Genomic DNA, 18,289 nt, shown 5'->3' with positions numbered 1-18,289 from the left:
CACGTTGAGCCTGCTGCTGCCTCCGACGCAACTGCCTGTGCCAGCACGACGGCATCCAGGCTGATGGAAACCACCGACGCCGTCGTGCACGTGCCCTGCCCGATGATGCCGTCACATCCTCCATCTGCTGGGGTCCAGTTGCTCTGGTGTCCACCCCTGCTGGATCTCTGACTCCCGACTGTGGCAGGGATGGGATCCCCACCGAGCTGGCTGCATTGGTCGGGGCAGGTCCACAGGGGGCCCTGGTGGCATCTGGGCTGGAAGACGGCAAGGAGAACAACTGGTGGATAGCCTGCACAGAGGAGGAGAGGGCCGCCACATTGGCCAACACATGCAGGAAACCCCCGAACATGGCCGATCCCAATTGGGCCACGTCGGCACGGTGCACTTCGTGATGACGTGCGTGCTCCTCCCGGGAAGCACGCACGGCATCACGAATCGCAGCCGTGCGCAACGCGACCCCAATCAGGACCTTCTCCGCACGGCCAGGGGTTCCCACGTCCGCAGGTGGAGGGGAGTCAGGTGACATGGACATCCCCTCTACCTGCGGACAGGCCTGGGACGGGGCATCCCTGCTGGTGCATGGTGGTGCACTCACAGGGTCAGGGACAGCGACATGCACAGGCCCCTCCACGGTGACCTGTGCTGCCTCCTGCCCCTGGCCCTGGACTGCACCACTTGCACCAGCAGGGATGCCCCCACCAGGCCCCATGTGTGCCCCAGTGGCGGCCTCCTCCTCCTCTGTGCAAACCACCAACCTGGATGGCTCCTCACCGTCTCCCACCGTAGCAGGCCCCTGTGGGGGCTCACCCACCCCTTCCGCTGCAGCCGTGGGGGCATCCCCGCCGCCTTGCTCCACAGCGCCGTCTCCGCCCTCTTCTTCACTAGCCGCTGCGTAGAGGGAGACAAAGAACACAAGCATCAGGGCACTGTACAATGGTCCCCTAGACAGGAAGCAATAGCAGATGAGCACCACTGTCAAAGTACACTTCCATCATGTCCCTCCACAACACATGGGCCAGTCCAGGCAAAACACACACAGTAACAGGCATGGTGCATGCCATGGACATTTCCATGCATGTCCAATGGACTATTGAAACATTCAATGATATGTAACTCACATGCATCATGGCTCATGCCCATCACATGCACACACATCACCTCAGTCACATCCATCTGGCCCCAAACACACCAAACACAGCGGATACAAGGGTAATTTTGCTGCTTTACTGAATCTCTGCATTGTCACACACATGTGTCATGCATCCATGGCATGCACAAGTCACAGACACGCAGGTCAGGCACACAGACATGGCTACCATATATGTACCTGGCATCAGCACCCATCCCTCACCCCCACCCATGTTCAGGTACAGAGACTGGCATGCTCTCATGTTCATAATCTGATTAGGGCTCCCCATGCGGCATTTCAACACATGCAACAACCATGTGCATCACACATCACTGGTCGCACATGCATTACCATGATGTCCCTGCACACATACATGCATACATGGGCTATGGCACACATACAGGCAAGTATCATAGAACCAGCACACCGCAACATGCCCTGTCTCACACAGTAATGCATGGACACTTACCGCTCAACTCCAGACGGGCCTCCCTCTCAAGGATCTGGGCGTGGAGCGCTGGGCGTACGCGTTCCAGGACCCTCATCTGGATGGTACTCATGCGGCCCCGGCCCCCCTCCACGAGGCGCCGGGCCTTCACAAGGGTCCTGGACCTCAAGTCCTCCCAGCGCTTCTTGATCTTCAGGACGTCGCGGGTTGCCACCCCCTCCGCGTTGATGGCAACCACACAGTCGGCCCAGATCCTCTGCCGTCCTTCCTTGCTGGCGCGGGACGATCCAAAGAGGGCATCATACTGCCCCAGGACATGCTCCACCAGGACACCAACTTCGGTGACAGTGAAGCTGGTGCCCCTCTGCCCCTCTGGCCTGGGGTTGCCACTGGTGCCAGATGTGGAAGTGCCCGACATGGCAACCCCAGAGGCAGGTGTGGGTGGGCAACTGGGTCCTGGGGCTGGGCTGTGGAGCGATGTAATACCAGTCGGGAGTCTTCAGTTCCAGCAGGGGTGGACACAGCAACTGGACCCCTGCAGATGGCTGATGTGCAGGCACCAAATGGCAGGGCACGGTGGCAGCAGGCAGGCAGGCAGGCAGCAGCAGATGGCACGTGGGAGGCTGCTCGGGGCACTGGGGGGCAGTAACTCGGCCTTCTGGGCAGGAGCGTGGGCTTCCGTGTGTTTTCGCGTGGCCAGCTTGATACGGAGTGATTTGGCACGTGAAAATCCTGCACGTCAGCGTGAAATCCGAGGAAAGGCCCTTAGCGCGTAAGCGCGTCAGCACGCATACGCGATTCTATTGGACCAGAGTCCCTCAGCGCGTAAGCGCGTCTGTGACGTGACCCGCACGGGTGTTCCCCACTCAGGACGTGATGACGGGGCACACGTGGAGATACTGCACGTCAGAGTGTCATCGCGTGTAATTGGACAAAAGTGCGCGTACACGCGATTGGCCTATGTACGTGTATTTAATGGGTGCGCGGCCACTTACACACGCAAGTACGTCAGCGAACCTGTATCCCGTGGTGCGTGTGAATTTCCACACGCTATTGGACTGGGAACAGGATTCCAGGGCTGCGCGGGTCACACGCTGTATCCCGTGGTGCGTGTGAATTTCCACACGCTATTGGACTGGCAACAGGATTCCAGGGCTGCGCGGGTCACACGCTCGCCTAGAACACGCGCTAAGCATAAATTGCGGACTTTAACAATAACAAGCTCAGACGCCAGGATGAACATACCGTTCCTAGCAGCAGTGGCAGTGGGCTACCAAAGGAGGAGGAGGAGGATAGTCAGGGCCAGAATATTCACACCCAGAACCAGCCTTTTCGGGATGCCTGATGACCAGGTGTATGGGAGGTACAGGTTTCCACCACACATCATACTGGACCTGGTGACTGAGTGGGAGGATGACCTCACATCACCCACCCTGTGCTCCCAAGCACTCAGCCCCCTGGAGAAGGTCCTCAATGTACTGCACTTCTTAGCCACTGGATCATTTCAGCGGACAAGTGCCATAGTGGGTGGGGTGTCACAGGCCACCCAGTCACGCTGCCTACACCAGGTCTTGAACATCATGACTGCACGCCCATCAGTCCGCAGGCACATATACCTGCCCAGAACACCTGCAGAAAGGCATGCTGCCGCCCTGGATTTTTACGCAGTGGCACGATTCCCCAAAGTGCTAGGTGCCATCGACTGCACCCATGTGGCTCTACGTCCCCCCAGGGCATCTGAGCACATCTATAGGAACCGCAAGCACTGGCATTCCATCAACGTGCAGGTAGCATGTAATGCCAAGGGAATCATCACCTCAGTATATGCCAACTATCCCGGCTCCACCCACGACAGCTTCATTTACCGAATGTCCACCCTAAGCCGGGACCTAGAAGCTGGGCGGCATGGCGATACATGGCTGCTTGGTGAGTATGTATGCCACTGCACATGCATGCATGTTGGATACTGAGCAAGGTCACAACCACACCAATGATACCAATCCCCACCTCCACAGGGGACAGTGCCTACCCTCTCAGCCCCCACATGATGACGCCAATTCGGAACCCCACCACGCCACCCCAGGTAAGATTTAACACAGCCCACATTACAACCAGGGGCATAGTGGAGCGCACATTCGGAGTGCTGAAGTCACGCTTTCGCTCCCTTGACCGTTCTGGCGGGCAGCTGTTATACGCTCCCCCAGTAGTGTGCAGGATCATAGTGGCAGCATGTGTCCTGCACAACGTTGCAACACGCCGGGGCCTGGCCGTGGACATGGTGGTGGCCCCACATCCCCAACCACATGCACAGCCGCTGCGCATGGGAGGGGAAAGGGCACGGGGGGAGGCAGCCCATACACAGCTAGTGGCTAATTACTTCACATAGAAATCACACCCCTGTGGAGTGCACACTGCCCTGGCACATTCCATCTGACAATCAATGATGACTCAACCTGACACTGATCCTGAATGTGTGGAGAATGAACCGGGAATTCCATGTCAGCCTGAGATTGTTCACCTGGAAGTGTCACAATGTGTGCATCCCTACCCACACAGACACCACCAATGCAGTTTTGTGAAGTTACACATTGAAGCAGCTAAAATGAATACCCACTTGCAAAATGCAACAAGAGGACAGTGCCATGTCAGCCAACCCAACCCCAGCACTGCCACACGACACACCGTGCCATGTCATGCTAATTGCAGGTAAACAAAGTAATCCCCACAACATGACATCACTCTCACTATGTACAGTGGCACTATTAGAAACCTGCAACACCTGAAATGCTCACAGCAATGCCGGACCAACAACATACTTGAGCACGTAGTACCATTAACATGACATCGAAAATGTAACATATTAGTAGTCTCACCACCTGGAAATGCCTGCACTCCCACCACTACCAACTGTGCAGTGTTGGCGCCATGTAGAGTTGTAGGTGCACTGCTGCCAACATGGTCCCCATCGCCAGACTAGAGGTCCTTGTGTGGACTTGAGGAAGGGACCTGCAAATTGGGAGGTAGACACAGAAGAAGAGTTACACATCAATGCAACATGCAGTGTACAACACAACAGCAATATGCACTAGGAATGTATACACAGTATTGACTACAGACTGGCCACACAGGTCATGGGAGTCCAACGTCACTGTGTAATTCACTGTCACTTGGGCACACCCTTTGCAAGCCCATGGAAACGGGAAGCAGGAGGGGTGTGTGTGACTCAAACCCAAGCATCTGAACCAAATACATTACAAGCCTGCATGTGCCCAGCCACAATGCAGCGTATGCCCACAGGAACCACGGAAGCCAACAGATCGGAGCCAACAGATCGGAGCCAACAGATCGGAGCCAACAGATCGGAGCCAACAGATCGGAGCCAACAGATCGGAGCCAACAGATCCTCCCAAAAAAATTGGGAATAAAAGAAATCAAAATAAAAATAAAAATAAGAAAAAATCAAAAATGGCCATTGATGGGCCCGGGGGGGTTGGGGAGGCCACCCAGGAGGTCCGAGGACAGGATGCACACCAGAACCCACCTGCGTGGATCCTGGGAAAATAAAACACCTCCATGGGCTCATGGCCCACACGGCTACCCTATTGTGGGAGTGTCACTGCTGTCGCTATTATCACCCTGTGCAGCTGCATCCGGAGGTGGTTGCACTATGGGAGGCAGCCCACGCAAGGCCCTAGTCTGCTCCTCCATGGCTGCAAGCATGCGGGTGTGGTAGGTCTGGTTCTGGAGGATGAGTGTGCGAAGGTCCCCATGCAACAACTCACGGGATGCCCGGACCTCCGCCCTCGTTGCCTGCATCTCAGCTGAGAGCGTACGGGTGAGACGCTCCAGCTGCTGTTCTGTCCTTTGGTGTGTTGAAGCCTCAAGCTCAACAAGAGTCGTCCTGAGGTGTAGGAGCTCCTGCCTCAGGGCTTCCCTGTGGCCCTGGGACTCAATGGAGATGGCCTCCTGCAGAGTCGCCAGTGCCGCCCGCCTGTCCCTGTTGGACCCCAACATGTCCTCCCTGTGTGACTGGCAGATGGAGTCAGTTGCCTGCTCTAGTCGCTCCATCAGCCTTTCTGGGGGGACAATGGAAGTGGCCACCCTATCCATGGCCTGAGCCATCATCTCGGATGATGCAGCCTGTTGGGTAGCCATACCGTAAATGGATTGCTCCCATGCGGTATTGCCAGGTGGCGTACGGCCACCACGTCGGCGGGCACCACACCTGTCTGGGGCAAGGCGAACTGCGCCTTGCTGTGCCGGCACTGCCTGAGGCTGCAGGACTGCATTCCCCCTCTGATCTGCTGGCCCAGGAACAGGATCAGATGTCGCGGAGTGTGACCCTGCATCCGTAACCACCAAAGGCGTAGCTGCCAACACTGACATCCCCATGGAGGGTACTGACCCTGGTGCAGGTGGGTGAGACAGAACAGAATCCCTCCCTGGAACACTCACCAGCGACGGCACGTAGGTCTCATCCGAATCAACACCTGAGTACAGCTCGGGGGAGGTGCAGCCAGAGACACCCCTTGAGAGCACGACCTGCAGCACTTGTGGGTTCTCCCCCACCACCACACCACGTCCCTCACTGGTGGTTGGTCGGCCCTGGGACACCTCCTGGGTCTGCACCATCTCCACAACCCCAGCAGTATCAGGTGCGTCTTCCCCTGCAAAGACATGAAAACAAAGTAATGGAAACAGGCATTAGCACCATGGCACACATTGAGGGCTGAGAAGCAAGAGAACCAGTACTTGATTGACATGTCCCACATGACTAAAACCCTCCCATGCATGCACCCTCACTGCGTATGAAGTGCAGGCAAACGGCACACACTGATGACACCAAGATGGAAGAAGAACAAATTTTCTGCATGCTGCCTGGCAGTGGCATCACACATTGGCCTGTGATTGGCAGGTGAAACACACATGCCATCACACAGATGGCATGTACCATTGCTATTGAGTGAAGATGGAGAGGAGAGCAGCACCTATTCATTCAGTCCAGTTCCCGCATGTAATAGCTTTTCTGATTCTAACAGGTCAGATTTTTCACCTGGAGCTGCCAGTCTGTAATGGTCAAATTGCACAGGGACATGTGTGTACAAATGATATCCAGGTAACAAAGTCACTCCCCTTTACCATACCCATGTCAGACATGTGACTAGTGGACAGCGACATGCCTAGTGAAAGTGGTGGAATGCAAACAAACTGACTGAATGAACAGTGAAAAATAAGCAAATCTGTTGTGTCAAGGTGACACTTCAAGGGCAACTGGCGTGCAGTTGTGCTAGATGTCTACTGTTGGCAGAAGGGATACTGCTATGGCCAAATGCAGCTGCGCAGGAAGTATTGCATGAAGCACATGGCTGACCCATACGACTGAGGCGCACACACTCTCTCCTGGCACCCAAACAGAAGCCCTCACACACACACCATGCACATGTATGACACACACATTCATGTGCACTCACCGGACAATGCCTCGTAATCAGCCAGATCTCCCACGCCTTGGATCTGTTCCTCCGTGACGTAGGTCCCAGCGACTGACTCATGTGGAGTGAGTTCCATGTCTACTACTGGAGACCCACCTCCAGTCACTAGAGTTGCGGCATGACTTGAGGCCAGCTTACTCTTTGCCCTGCGCTTTAGGTCATTCCAGCGCTTATAGCAATCATTGGCTGTGCGCCTCACGATTCCAAGGGCACTTACGATGTCCGCAACGGTCTGCCAGTGTGCCTGGCGTTGTGCAGGTGTGGTCTTGGATCCTGCAACAATGACCATCTCGTTGTCATGTCCGGACACATACTCGACAAGTGCATTCAGTTCGTCATCCGTGAAGCTGGGCTTCCTGGACGGGCCGGACTGTGTAGCCGTGTCTGGGGCATCAGCCTGTGCCGGACGAGCACTCTTCCTCTTCCGCTTGGAAGGTGGTGGTGATCCTGAGTGTCCTGCGCCGCTCTGGACACTAGGGGCAGGAGCCCTGGTGGACTCTGTATCAGGAGTGAGGGATTGCACACTCAGCATGGGAGTTGGTGCAGGCATTGGCTCGAGTGTGATGGTGTCAGGGGGAATCTCAGCAGCATGGACTAGGACCGACACTGTCCTGGCTGGGTGTGTGAGGGCTGGGGTGGATGGAGCCGCAGCTGCCCCTGCAGCCACTCCGCCCTGCCTCCTTGGTGCAGTAGATGACCTTGCTGCCCCAGATCCACGTGGCATGATGGCATCAACGTGCACCAGCGCACGTGTCGTAGCCCTGCTGACCTGGAAGTCAGCCATGGAGTCAGCCAGGTCTGGTGCCACAATGGGCTGGTCCAACAAGGGCTGAGCATGGATGGTGTCAGCCACTTCAGCCTCAACGGGAGGGGGGGAGGGGGGGAGGAGGGGGGGATGATGGGTGCCCTTGACTGGTCCTCCACACATGGGGGGACAGGCTCACCCTGCAAGTTACGACCACGTCCCCTACCGGATCCACCACGGCCACCACTTGTGGCTCTTCCACCTTTGCCACCCTTACGGAATCCTCGCCTCCCAGCCATGGCACTGATATTAATGTGCGTATGGGAGTGGCTGTAGACAATTGTCCTGGGCAATTGGGGGTCAAAGGGGTTGGGTACCAGATGGTAATTGTACCCTAGTGCTCTAGCACGGCTGATTGTAACCCCTGGGGAAAGATGACGGGTCACGCAACGCACAGGAGGCCCAAAAAAGGGAGATGACGTGCACGCAACCCCTCCTAGACCACGTGTGCAGAAAGAAAAACCTGCACTACGCTGTGGCACCCAGTAACACAAGAATGAACGTATGCGTGTCACACGCAGCCTAGAATGACCTCTGAAGGGGTAGGCAACACACGGGGCAAGCACAGAAGTTGGATACGTGCGTGACTCACCGTCTGCCAGGTAAAAGAGCGTGAAGAATGAGCGCGTTTGGCTGGCTAAACCCCCGCCAAAAGAAGATGTGTACGCTGTCTGAGAAGACAGGACAACAGTAGAAGGGGACACTGTTTGAGGGAACAGGCCCAGGTAAACCAGTAAAAGAGAAAAAAGAGAAAAAGCTGTCAGAGGTAACAGGGAATACGAACTGGAAACGCCGTGAAGTAAATCGCGTGTGAAACGACAAGAAGTACAGATTTCACCCACTCGCTCTCCACGAAAAGCACGTACAAGGAAATGGTGTTCTACATGTACCTTATATACAGGCCCACACGTACAGCGTCACTTACGCGGCGTGTACGTTCACCAATCACACGCTTTGTCACTCCTGCGTGTAGATCCATTTTCACCAATCACACGCTTTGTCACTTCTACGTGTACATCCATTTTCACCAATCACACGCTTTGACACTGGGACGTGTCACGCAACAATTTCCTGCACGTGCAGGTGACTAGAGGCGCGCATATGCTGTTGACGGGTTTACGCGCTAAGGGCCTTTGCTGACGTGTGGGATTTCACTACCTATCAGGCTGTCCACGCGTTCACACACGAGAGACCACGCTCCTGGCCAGGAGGCGAAATTACTGCCCCCCAGAGCCCTGAGCACGCTCCCACCTGCCATCTGCTGCTGCCTGACTGCCTGCTGGCCACGTGCCCCACAGTGCTGGTGGGTGGGGGTGTTGGGAGACATGGGTGGGGGCCTGGTGGAGGGTGCCCCTGCACTGGTGGGGGTGGTGGGAGACATGGGTGGGGGCTTGGTGGAGAGTGCCCCTGGTGGCGGGGGGTGGTGGGAGACATGGGTGGGGGCCTGGTGGAGGCTGCCCCTGGTGGCGGGAGGGTGGGGGTGGTGGGAGACATGAGTGGGGGCCTGGTGGAGGCTGCCCCTGCACTGCTGGGGGGGTGGGGGTGCAGGGGGACATGAGCAGGTGTGCAGGGTAGTCCCCTGTTTTGTAGACTGCCTGCAGGGGCCGTGGAGGGTGTACAGGGAACACCTGTGAGGACCCACCCAGCCTAATCGCGTGTGATGATTCCCACGCACCCCTGTAATACACGTACCCTGGCTAATCGCGTGTATAACTTCCCGCGTACCCCTGTAATACACGTACCCTGGCCAATCGCGTGTTAAACTTCCCGCGTACCCCTGTAATACACGTACCCTGGCCAATCGTGTGTTAAACTTCCCGCGTACCCCTGTAATACACGTACCCTGGCCAATCGCGTGTTAAACTTCCCGCGTACCCCTGTAATACACATACCCTGGCTAATTGCGTGTTGAACTTCCCGCGTACCCCTGTAATACACTTACCCTGGCTAATCGCGTGTTAAACTTCCCGCGTACCCCTGTAATACACGTACCCTGGCTAATCGCGTGTTAAACTTCCCGCGTACCCCTGTAATACACGTACCCTGGCGAATCGCGTGTTGAACTTCCCGCGTACCCCTGTAATACACGTACCCTGGCCAATCGCGTGTTAAACTTCCCGCGTACCCCTGTAATACACGTACCCTGGCTAATTGCGTGTTGAACTTCCCGCGTACCCCTGTAATACACGTACCCTGGCCAATCGCGTTTTAAACTTCCCGCGTACCCCTGTAATACACGTACCCTGGCTAATCGCCTGTTAAACTTCCCGCGTACCCCTGTAATACACGTACCCTGGCCAATCGCGTGTTAAACTTCCCGCGTACCCATGTAATACACGTACCCTGGCTAATCGCGTGTATGACTTCACGCGTACCCCTGTAATACACTTACCCTGGCTAATCGCGTGTTGAACTTCCCGCGTACCTCTGTAATACACGTACCCTGGCCAATCGCGTGTTAAACTTCCCGCGTACCCCTGTAATACACGTACCCTGGCCAATCGCGTGTTAAACTTCCCGCGTATCCCTGTAATACACGTACCCTGGCCAATCGCGTGTTAAACTTCCCGCGTACCCATGTAATACACGTACCCTGGCTAATCGCGTGTATGACTTCACGCGTACCCCTGTAATACACTTACCCTGGCTAATCGCGTGTTGAACTTCCCGCGTACCCCTGTAATACACGTACCCTGGCCAATCGCGTGTTAAACTTCCCGCGTACCCCTGTAATACACGTACCCTGGCCAATCGCGTGTTAAACTTCCCGCGTACCCCTGTAATACACGTACCCTGGCCAATCGCGTGTTAATCTTCCCGCGTACCCCTGTAATACACGTACCCTGGCTAATTGCGTGTTGAACTTCCCGCGTACCCCTGTAATACACGTACCCTGGCCAATCGCGTGTTAAACTTCCCGCGTACCCCTGTAATACACGTACCCTGGCTAATCGCGTGTATGACTTCACGTGTACCCCTGATATGCACGTTACCCGCTTTGCGTTCCTTGTTTGGCTGCCCTGTAAACTGGTCCAGAGTTAACGCAGCCCTTTGCGATGATTTAGCGATTTTGCTGGCTTTTTCTTGCGAGAGGGCGTTCTTGGGGGCGTTACTGGCGCTGCTGCAGGGTCGCTGCGATACTCTGCGCCACGGCTGGTTTGGGAGCATGTAATCCATGAATACGCTGTGCGCGGAAATCGGTTTTATCGCACGTGCCTGGCGCAGTCAATCGCACGCGGACACTCTGCGCCAGCCGATTGCGACACTTTTCTGCGAAATTCTATGAATTACCCTGTGTGTCTTCACTGCAAAAAGAGGCAGACTCTGAAAATCAGTTTTAAACACACATTCAAGTTTTTTTTGTTCTTTGCCTTTCTGTGCTCTGTCCTCAGTAACTGCAGGAAGCAAAGACTTCGAATAAGCAGGAAATCAGCTTGTTACAGTTGCAACTGTACAAGAAGAACCATTGTTAAAAGTAGGAGGATAGAACATGATTGATTCTGATTGGAGCATGTCACATCAAGCATCATGTTAGAGGCTGTGACTAGTGCTTTGCTGCAGAATCTGGGGGAAGAAAGGGAGAGACATCTTGACACAGCTCGAGGAAGGACGGGGTTGACAGCTGGGGATGCCTGATTCCTAAAGCAGATTCAACTTGGTTGCAGAGACTGGCTTTTCCAGTCAACAAGTCCCAGTTCGAGTGACAGCAGATGCTTGTCCTTGCTGGGTGAACCCCTCCAGAAGGCGAACAGCCAAAGAAGTTACATGCTGAATAAGCCTGGTAATTATCTCGCTGAGGTGTGGGGGCTGAGTGTGTAAGAGAATATTCAGTCAGTGTAGGAAAGGAGATTCCTGTGCTTTACTCACGTGTTTAATGTTGCAAATTGAATTCTTGTCTCCGCCACTCTCTTTTCAGTGTATCACAGATAATGCTGTTACTGTGCTATTTCATTTATTTCTGTAAAGAGTGAGATCGCGTTTAAATGCAACTTTTATAATACACAAAAATATCTGAAAGCAGACGGGTGGTGTGTTTTATATTTACCAATACAGTGCTGATGATGTGGGGAGATGTTTAGACAGTGCAATTGTCATTTTCAAGGTAGCTAAACATAAGATTTGGCTGCAGCTGTGTGCACAATGTAATTCAGTATGAGCAATTATAACTAACTGTGTGTGTTGTAGTCTGCCGGAGGTCTATGAGTCGGCAGAAAGGGAAGTCCGGGACATAGTTCACTACCATATATAAGATAGTGAAAAATACCACATGATAGCTCGCTGCCGTAGATAAGTCAGAGAGAAATTGCCCATGGTGGCACACTAAAAATGAAAATGTGGTGTTCCTGAAATGCAAGCCTGAGGTCTCTCTAGTGATTACACAAAAAATCTAAACAAAAATAAGGGGTTCTGGATATTGGGGCCACAAATAAAACAAAGGAATTATGCTCACCAAAATACCACCAATCACGCATACCAACCACGCATACCAACCACGCATGTCTGTGTGCTGAAATAATGCATGTCCACTGTATTATTGTTGTACATGGCCCAATCTGAATACAAGGAGTGATTGTTGCTAATTTATTTTTCGGTGGTAAGAAAATACCGTCAGCCCCCAAATCTCCACAAAAATACCCAACACTCTTGTGTGTGTGTTATTGTGAGCAAATCTATTATCCTTAGCAGTGGGTGGCTCTTTTATTTTGGGTAACTTACCTTTTTCTTATTTAGGTTGTTAACTGCATTTCTAGATATAAATTCCTCTTGACCAGTTATCCCATGACACTGCAAAGTTAGCAACTGTTCCTTTCAGTTACATATTCCGTAGGAAAATACTAATTGTACTTAGCTTGTGTGAGTTGTCTTGTCTATTGGATAACTTACTGGTACCTGTGCACAGATGGGCACCTTTGCCAGTGGGGCCTTGAACAAAATGAATACAGAAAAGGTTACATCCCTCTGTAGCGCAAGAGGGCTTAATGTATTGTTTTCAAAAGCTGAGCTGAACAAAGCCATTCAGTAATATCAACCTGAAAATATTGTTGCTGAGGAAGAAGGGGTAAGCCCTCCTCCAACACCTGTGTCTGCTTCTGTCGAAGCCTCAGTCCTCTTAGACCGTGAGAGGGTGTGCCAATGTCTACAGGTTAGAGAATTGTCTCAGGAGGATAGTTCAGGGGCAACGCACTCACCTTGGAAGAAAGACGATGGGGAGAAATACAGGTTCGATCGCGGGTCCGTGATTGGAAACCTCTGGGTATTAAGTGCCTTGTAAATAACCAATTATAATTGGACTTAGAGACGGCCAAGCTAGATTTTGAGCTAAGGGAGTTAGAACAAAAGATATTGGATAGTTGACCAGAAGGACAGTGCTCACCAGTGTAAGAAATTGGAGCTAGAGGCAACTACAGCAGCCAATGCCCAAGGTTTTGGAGACAGGTTTGCTGATTTGTCTGGGTCTCCCTTTCACCCCAGAACTCACTAAGACATTTGTTAGCATGTGTGTGACCTGCTGAGAGTGAGTGGTCAGAGTAAGTCTGCATGTCTATTTTCTCGTCTTCCACAGAGTGCATGTAGTACTATTCCAGAGTTGAATGAGATAGAGAGAGTCAAGTGTGAGGTATGTAAGCAGATCTCATTCTGAACTTCGGGAAGAGTCCCACTCAGCATCTGAGGGATGGCCTTAGGGAGCTCAAAAACATTGATGCTGTTCTATAGGTTCCATGGGCGAATGACCCTTGAATATACTGCATGGTTGGGTGAATGGTCACAAGGTGGGCTAAAGTGAAAGGATGGTCCATTTAGTCATGGTGGAGCACACTATTAATGCTTGCTCCCCGTGTTTGTTTCAGCACTTGGCTGCCTCCTTAGAAACTGGTGAGATGGCAAAGACAGCTGACTTGAGGGTGTCAGACAGAGTCTACCACAAGGACAAAAGATCAAATAGGGCAGGTCATATTTTTTAGTTCCGACAGGTCCACAAATTAGAGGTGGGTAACCCACCTGGGTGTGGGTCCTATAGATTGGGTGGAACTATTACCCCAATTGCCAGAATACCTGGCATTTGCCGGGACTGTGGAAATTCAGACCACCCCAGAGGTCCCCTTAGGTGGAAAAGAAGCCAATAGCGGTGAGTGCTTTTGCCATGGACTTCAACACTGACGAAACTGCCACTATGTAGCAAACATCCCAAAGGTTTCTTCAAACTCTATCTTGGTGGGGGAATTACGTCTCACTGGGCAAGATGGCAATCGCACCTTCCCAGAACACTCGGAAAAGAACGATCTATCCTTGCTAGGAGAACCATATCTGTTCAAAAAACGAAAAATAGGGACTGCACACCTTACCAAATTCACCCTGTTTCCATTGAAGACATCACAAGCACTAACCAAAGTAAACAAAGGTTGCATACAACCTACCAAAACGTTTTTTATTCATATTGATAGGCAAATTAAAGTCAATTAAAAATTCTGATCATTAGAAGATGAACTGTCGAACTGACCAATTTACCTCCTGAGGAGCCACTCATGAACCTGAGTGGGGAAACACGTGTTGAGGTTTGGAATCAATAACTCGACCACAAGGACTTAAAGTGGTATCATTGAGGACTGAAATTAGCAACCAACTTTGAGAAATTTGGAACCAACAACTAATTTCAACTACACTGTCTGAAATCACAATTTGGAATCAATAACTCAACCACAAAGATTTAAAGTGGTATAATTGAGGATTGGAATCAGTAACTTAACCATGAGGATAAAAAGTGGCACCATTAAGGATTGTAATTAGCAATCAACCTTGAGAAAAGTTTGGATTCAATAACTAGCATTCGACTTTGAGATTGGACTTCAACTCAAAAATTTGAACTATACTTTATGTAATGTATCTTTTGACAAATAGTGAACTATACTGGCTAAAATCAATATAACTTTTCCTTTTTTCTCAATATTAAACAATATTTGCATTGTTCTCCTTATTTAAAGAAAGAGCGCAACCCCGGGACAAAACGTATCTATTTCATATTAACATAGCCCAGGTCAGCCTCTGAGCAAGTCCAAGGTTGCAGCACTTTCTGACGCAATTCATGTCCCGGGAGGATAGCTCAGTGGCAGCGTGCGCCAAGACGACACGAAGCAACAACAGGTTCGATCCCCGGGTCCGCGCTTAGAAACCTCTATAAGCGCGTTATAAATACGTAACTAAGACAAAAAAAAAAAACACAATTACGCAACTAAGAAAAAAAAACAATTCCTGTAACAGTGCCTCGGTTTAGCACACTCCCTTGAATAAGGTAACAAGGAGGGCGCCATCACTTTCATAGAAGCTGTGAATCCACACAATATTGTGCAGTGCCTTGATCCCATTCAAGCAGGTGCCAAGGCATTCACAGTGGAATATGAGCCACTGTTGTAGACAGTGCTTTCTTTGGGCCAGAGGTTCTTGTAAACATTCCTCTGAAATCCACAAAGTTATCTAGTAGTACCCTTCAGACATTCCCTGAAGTGGATGTCACCCTTCAAATTGTTGACAGAAGGTTAACTCAACCTGTGTCCAAGATAATTACATAGGTAAGGTTTTGATAGTGAATGGCTTGCAAGAGAGAGGTGTCTTAAGAGGTGCCACTCTCATTCCAGGAAGTATGAGGTTTACATCCCTCTTTCCAAGGGCTAACTTGCTGGATCTGCGTGATTTTTCCATCGCAGAAATGTCCGCAATGGAAAAGTTTGCATGAGAAATGTGTGAACCACAAAAGGTTCGTACATTTCCCATGCGAACACGCATCTACAAACCCACACCACACCCACACCCACATCCTTAACACCCCCACACCACCAACATACCCCTACCCTACTTACGCTGTGTCCCTGCAGCGCCAGTTACCTTTCACTTCCATTATCGGGAACCGGAGCCGCAGGGGCCTTTTCTTTTTCTTTTATTTTTTTCGGGAGCTGCAGGGGTGTCCCCCGCAACCCCTGCTCACTATACCACACACTATAGTGAGCGGGGTCACTTTGCAGCCCCCGTTTGTTTTTTTTAACATCTTTTTTTTTCGGGTGCCACACAGTATAGTGAGCGGTGAGTTGTGCAGCCTTTTTTAAAAATACTTAACTACAATGCTACCACCAAAGGTTTGAACTTTTGGTGTTCGAACCTTTGGTCATTTTAAGGACTTTTCTTTCGGTCCGATCGTACAATTCCAACTTCAACTTGCTATCCCTGAGCCTGGAAAGTTGCACATGTCTAAACGAAAGAGTAAGACTTGTTCTTGCCCTAGACATTCTATAGCAAAACCTGTGACTTCTCCCTCCTCTCTTTGAGGAACAGGATGAGTCACAGGTTTTGGAGAGGAGGGAGGATTTCAAAGAGGGCTAAGGACTCCTGTAATGGTGAACTCGCTGGAACATTCAGTCCCTTTACCGATGGCCCTGTTAAACAGCCTACTTTACTTAGGAGGTAATTCCTCATGAGTGTCTTTTGGAACAGAGACCTTCTCCTTGAAGGAGGCAAAAGTCCAAAGAAATGTTGAAGAACTTATAGTCTGCAAAAACTACACCTAAAAAACGATTACTTTGATGTTATCCCAAAGAGATTAAGTTGCCTCTGGTAGGGTTGGGTGTTAGGTCTGAATTCCATTTTTGAAACAGACGGGTCTGTTGTTGAAACTGGGCAGCAGTGGCATAGTTACATCTGAGTGTCGTGGTGAGCCAGGGAAGGAAATAGGCCTGAACAAGCTGAGCTCTAGCAAATTCAAAATCTGGTCCGAGTTCTTACCCAATCAAAGCTGAAGCAATCAGTGGCATAACACAAAATGTGGGTGCCCCCCTGCAAGCCATGCTGAGGCTCCCCCCCAACTCAGCAACAAATCACGGGTCGTGCCACACTCTAGGCCGGCCTAGATTAACGCACTTGCGTAATACACACTAATGTGCTGTTAAAGGGGTATGCCACACACTGCGCTAGGAGAAAGATATAAATATGTGTTTTAAAGCAATATACAGCTCACTTTCTGAGAAAAATTGGCTAAAAAGCCAGAGTGTTTGCAATGGTTTTGTAGGGTAACACCAATCTAATACATGCAAGTCACCAACAGTGCACAGGAACATTAATGCTTTGCTATTAAAAATGCCATGCCATATTGAAAACATGTCCAACTGGCTACACAATGTAGACGAGTGTAATAACATTACAGTAAAGCATGCCAGGCCACATTTAGACATACCTAGACGGTTGCACCAAAATGCCAGTCGAAGCAATAACACTCATCAAGAAGAGAACACACATTAAAGCCTGCATCTCTGTGGCCTATAACAACGTGGCCAAACTCTTTAAAATCTGTAACTGACTGGTCAATCCTGATGCGGTCTTTACCTCTCCTGTTCCCTCCCAGCCCTTCTGTATGGCTCTGTTCTCTCACTTCTCCGCTACAGCTCAGGACATCCAGTCCCCCATCTACTCTTCCTCTCCCTCTTCCTCTCTTGACCCCCCATTGGCCAGCTCTACTTCTCTTCCTCCTTTTCCTCTTTCTCTATGACAATACCTGATGAGGTTTCTAGACAAGTCCGATCTTTGAATGTGTTGTCCAAACAGGTGCTTCCCTGCTCCTCTAGAACCATCAAGGACCATGTTGACACCCTTGCTCCAGCCTTTGCTGATTACTGTAATCACTCTTTCACCACTGGAATGTTCCCCTCTCCCCTTAAGCACTCCCTTGTGCACCCACTCCTCACGAAGCCATCTGCATTTCCTGTCTTCCTGGAAAACTATCGCCCAATATCCATCACACCTTTCCTGGGCAAACTGTTGGAAAAAAACTGGCCATCTTCCAGCTTATTCGCCACACTGAATCTGTTGGTTGTCTTCATCACCATCAGTCTGGCTTCAGAGCTGCCAGATGCATGGTAACTGTTCTCCTGAACACCTGTGAAGATCTGCTCTCTAACTTTGATTAGAGCATTCCATCCGTCCTCGTCCTCATCCTCCTTGATATTTCCTCTGCTTTTGACACGGTCAACCACGCCATCCTGAGTAATCGACACCATGAGAACCTGGGCCTCATGGATCAGGCCCTTGAGTGGCTGACCTCCTTCCTCTTGGACTGTCCCTCCCAGATGCACCTTGGTCCCTTTCTCTCCGCCACATCTCTCTATAACTGTGGTGTTCCCCAGGGCTCGATCCTCTCACCCTGGTTTTACAACCTCTTCTTGGCCCCTTTGGCCCACCTGATCTCTACCTAGTCCTCTTATGCAGATGGCACTCAGCTTTCCTTCAGGCTACCCTCACACTCCTCTCTCTCTCATTCCTGACTGTCTATCTGCGATTCAGGATTGGTGCGCATCCACCGATCTCTCCCTTAATGCCAGTAAGATGGAGATCCTTCTCATTGGGACCCCTTTCCCTGCTTTCCCTCTCACACT

The sequence above is a fragment of the Ambystoma mexicanum genome, chromosome 6p (assembly GCF_040938575.1).
Source record: "Ambystoma mexicanum isolate Mex_15411 chromosome 6p, UKY_AmexF1_1, whole genome shotgun sequence".
In the NCBI taxonomy this organism is placed as follows: Eukaryota; Metazoa; Chordata; class Amphibia; order Caudata; family Ambystomatidae; genus Ambystoma; species Ambystoma mexicanum.
The sequence above is the reverse complement of the archived record's forward strand: the minus strand, read 5'-3'. Positions refer to the sequence as shown.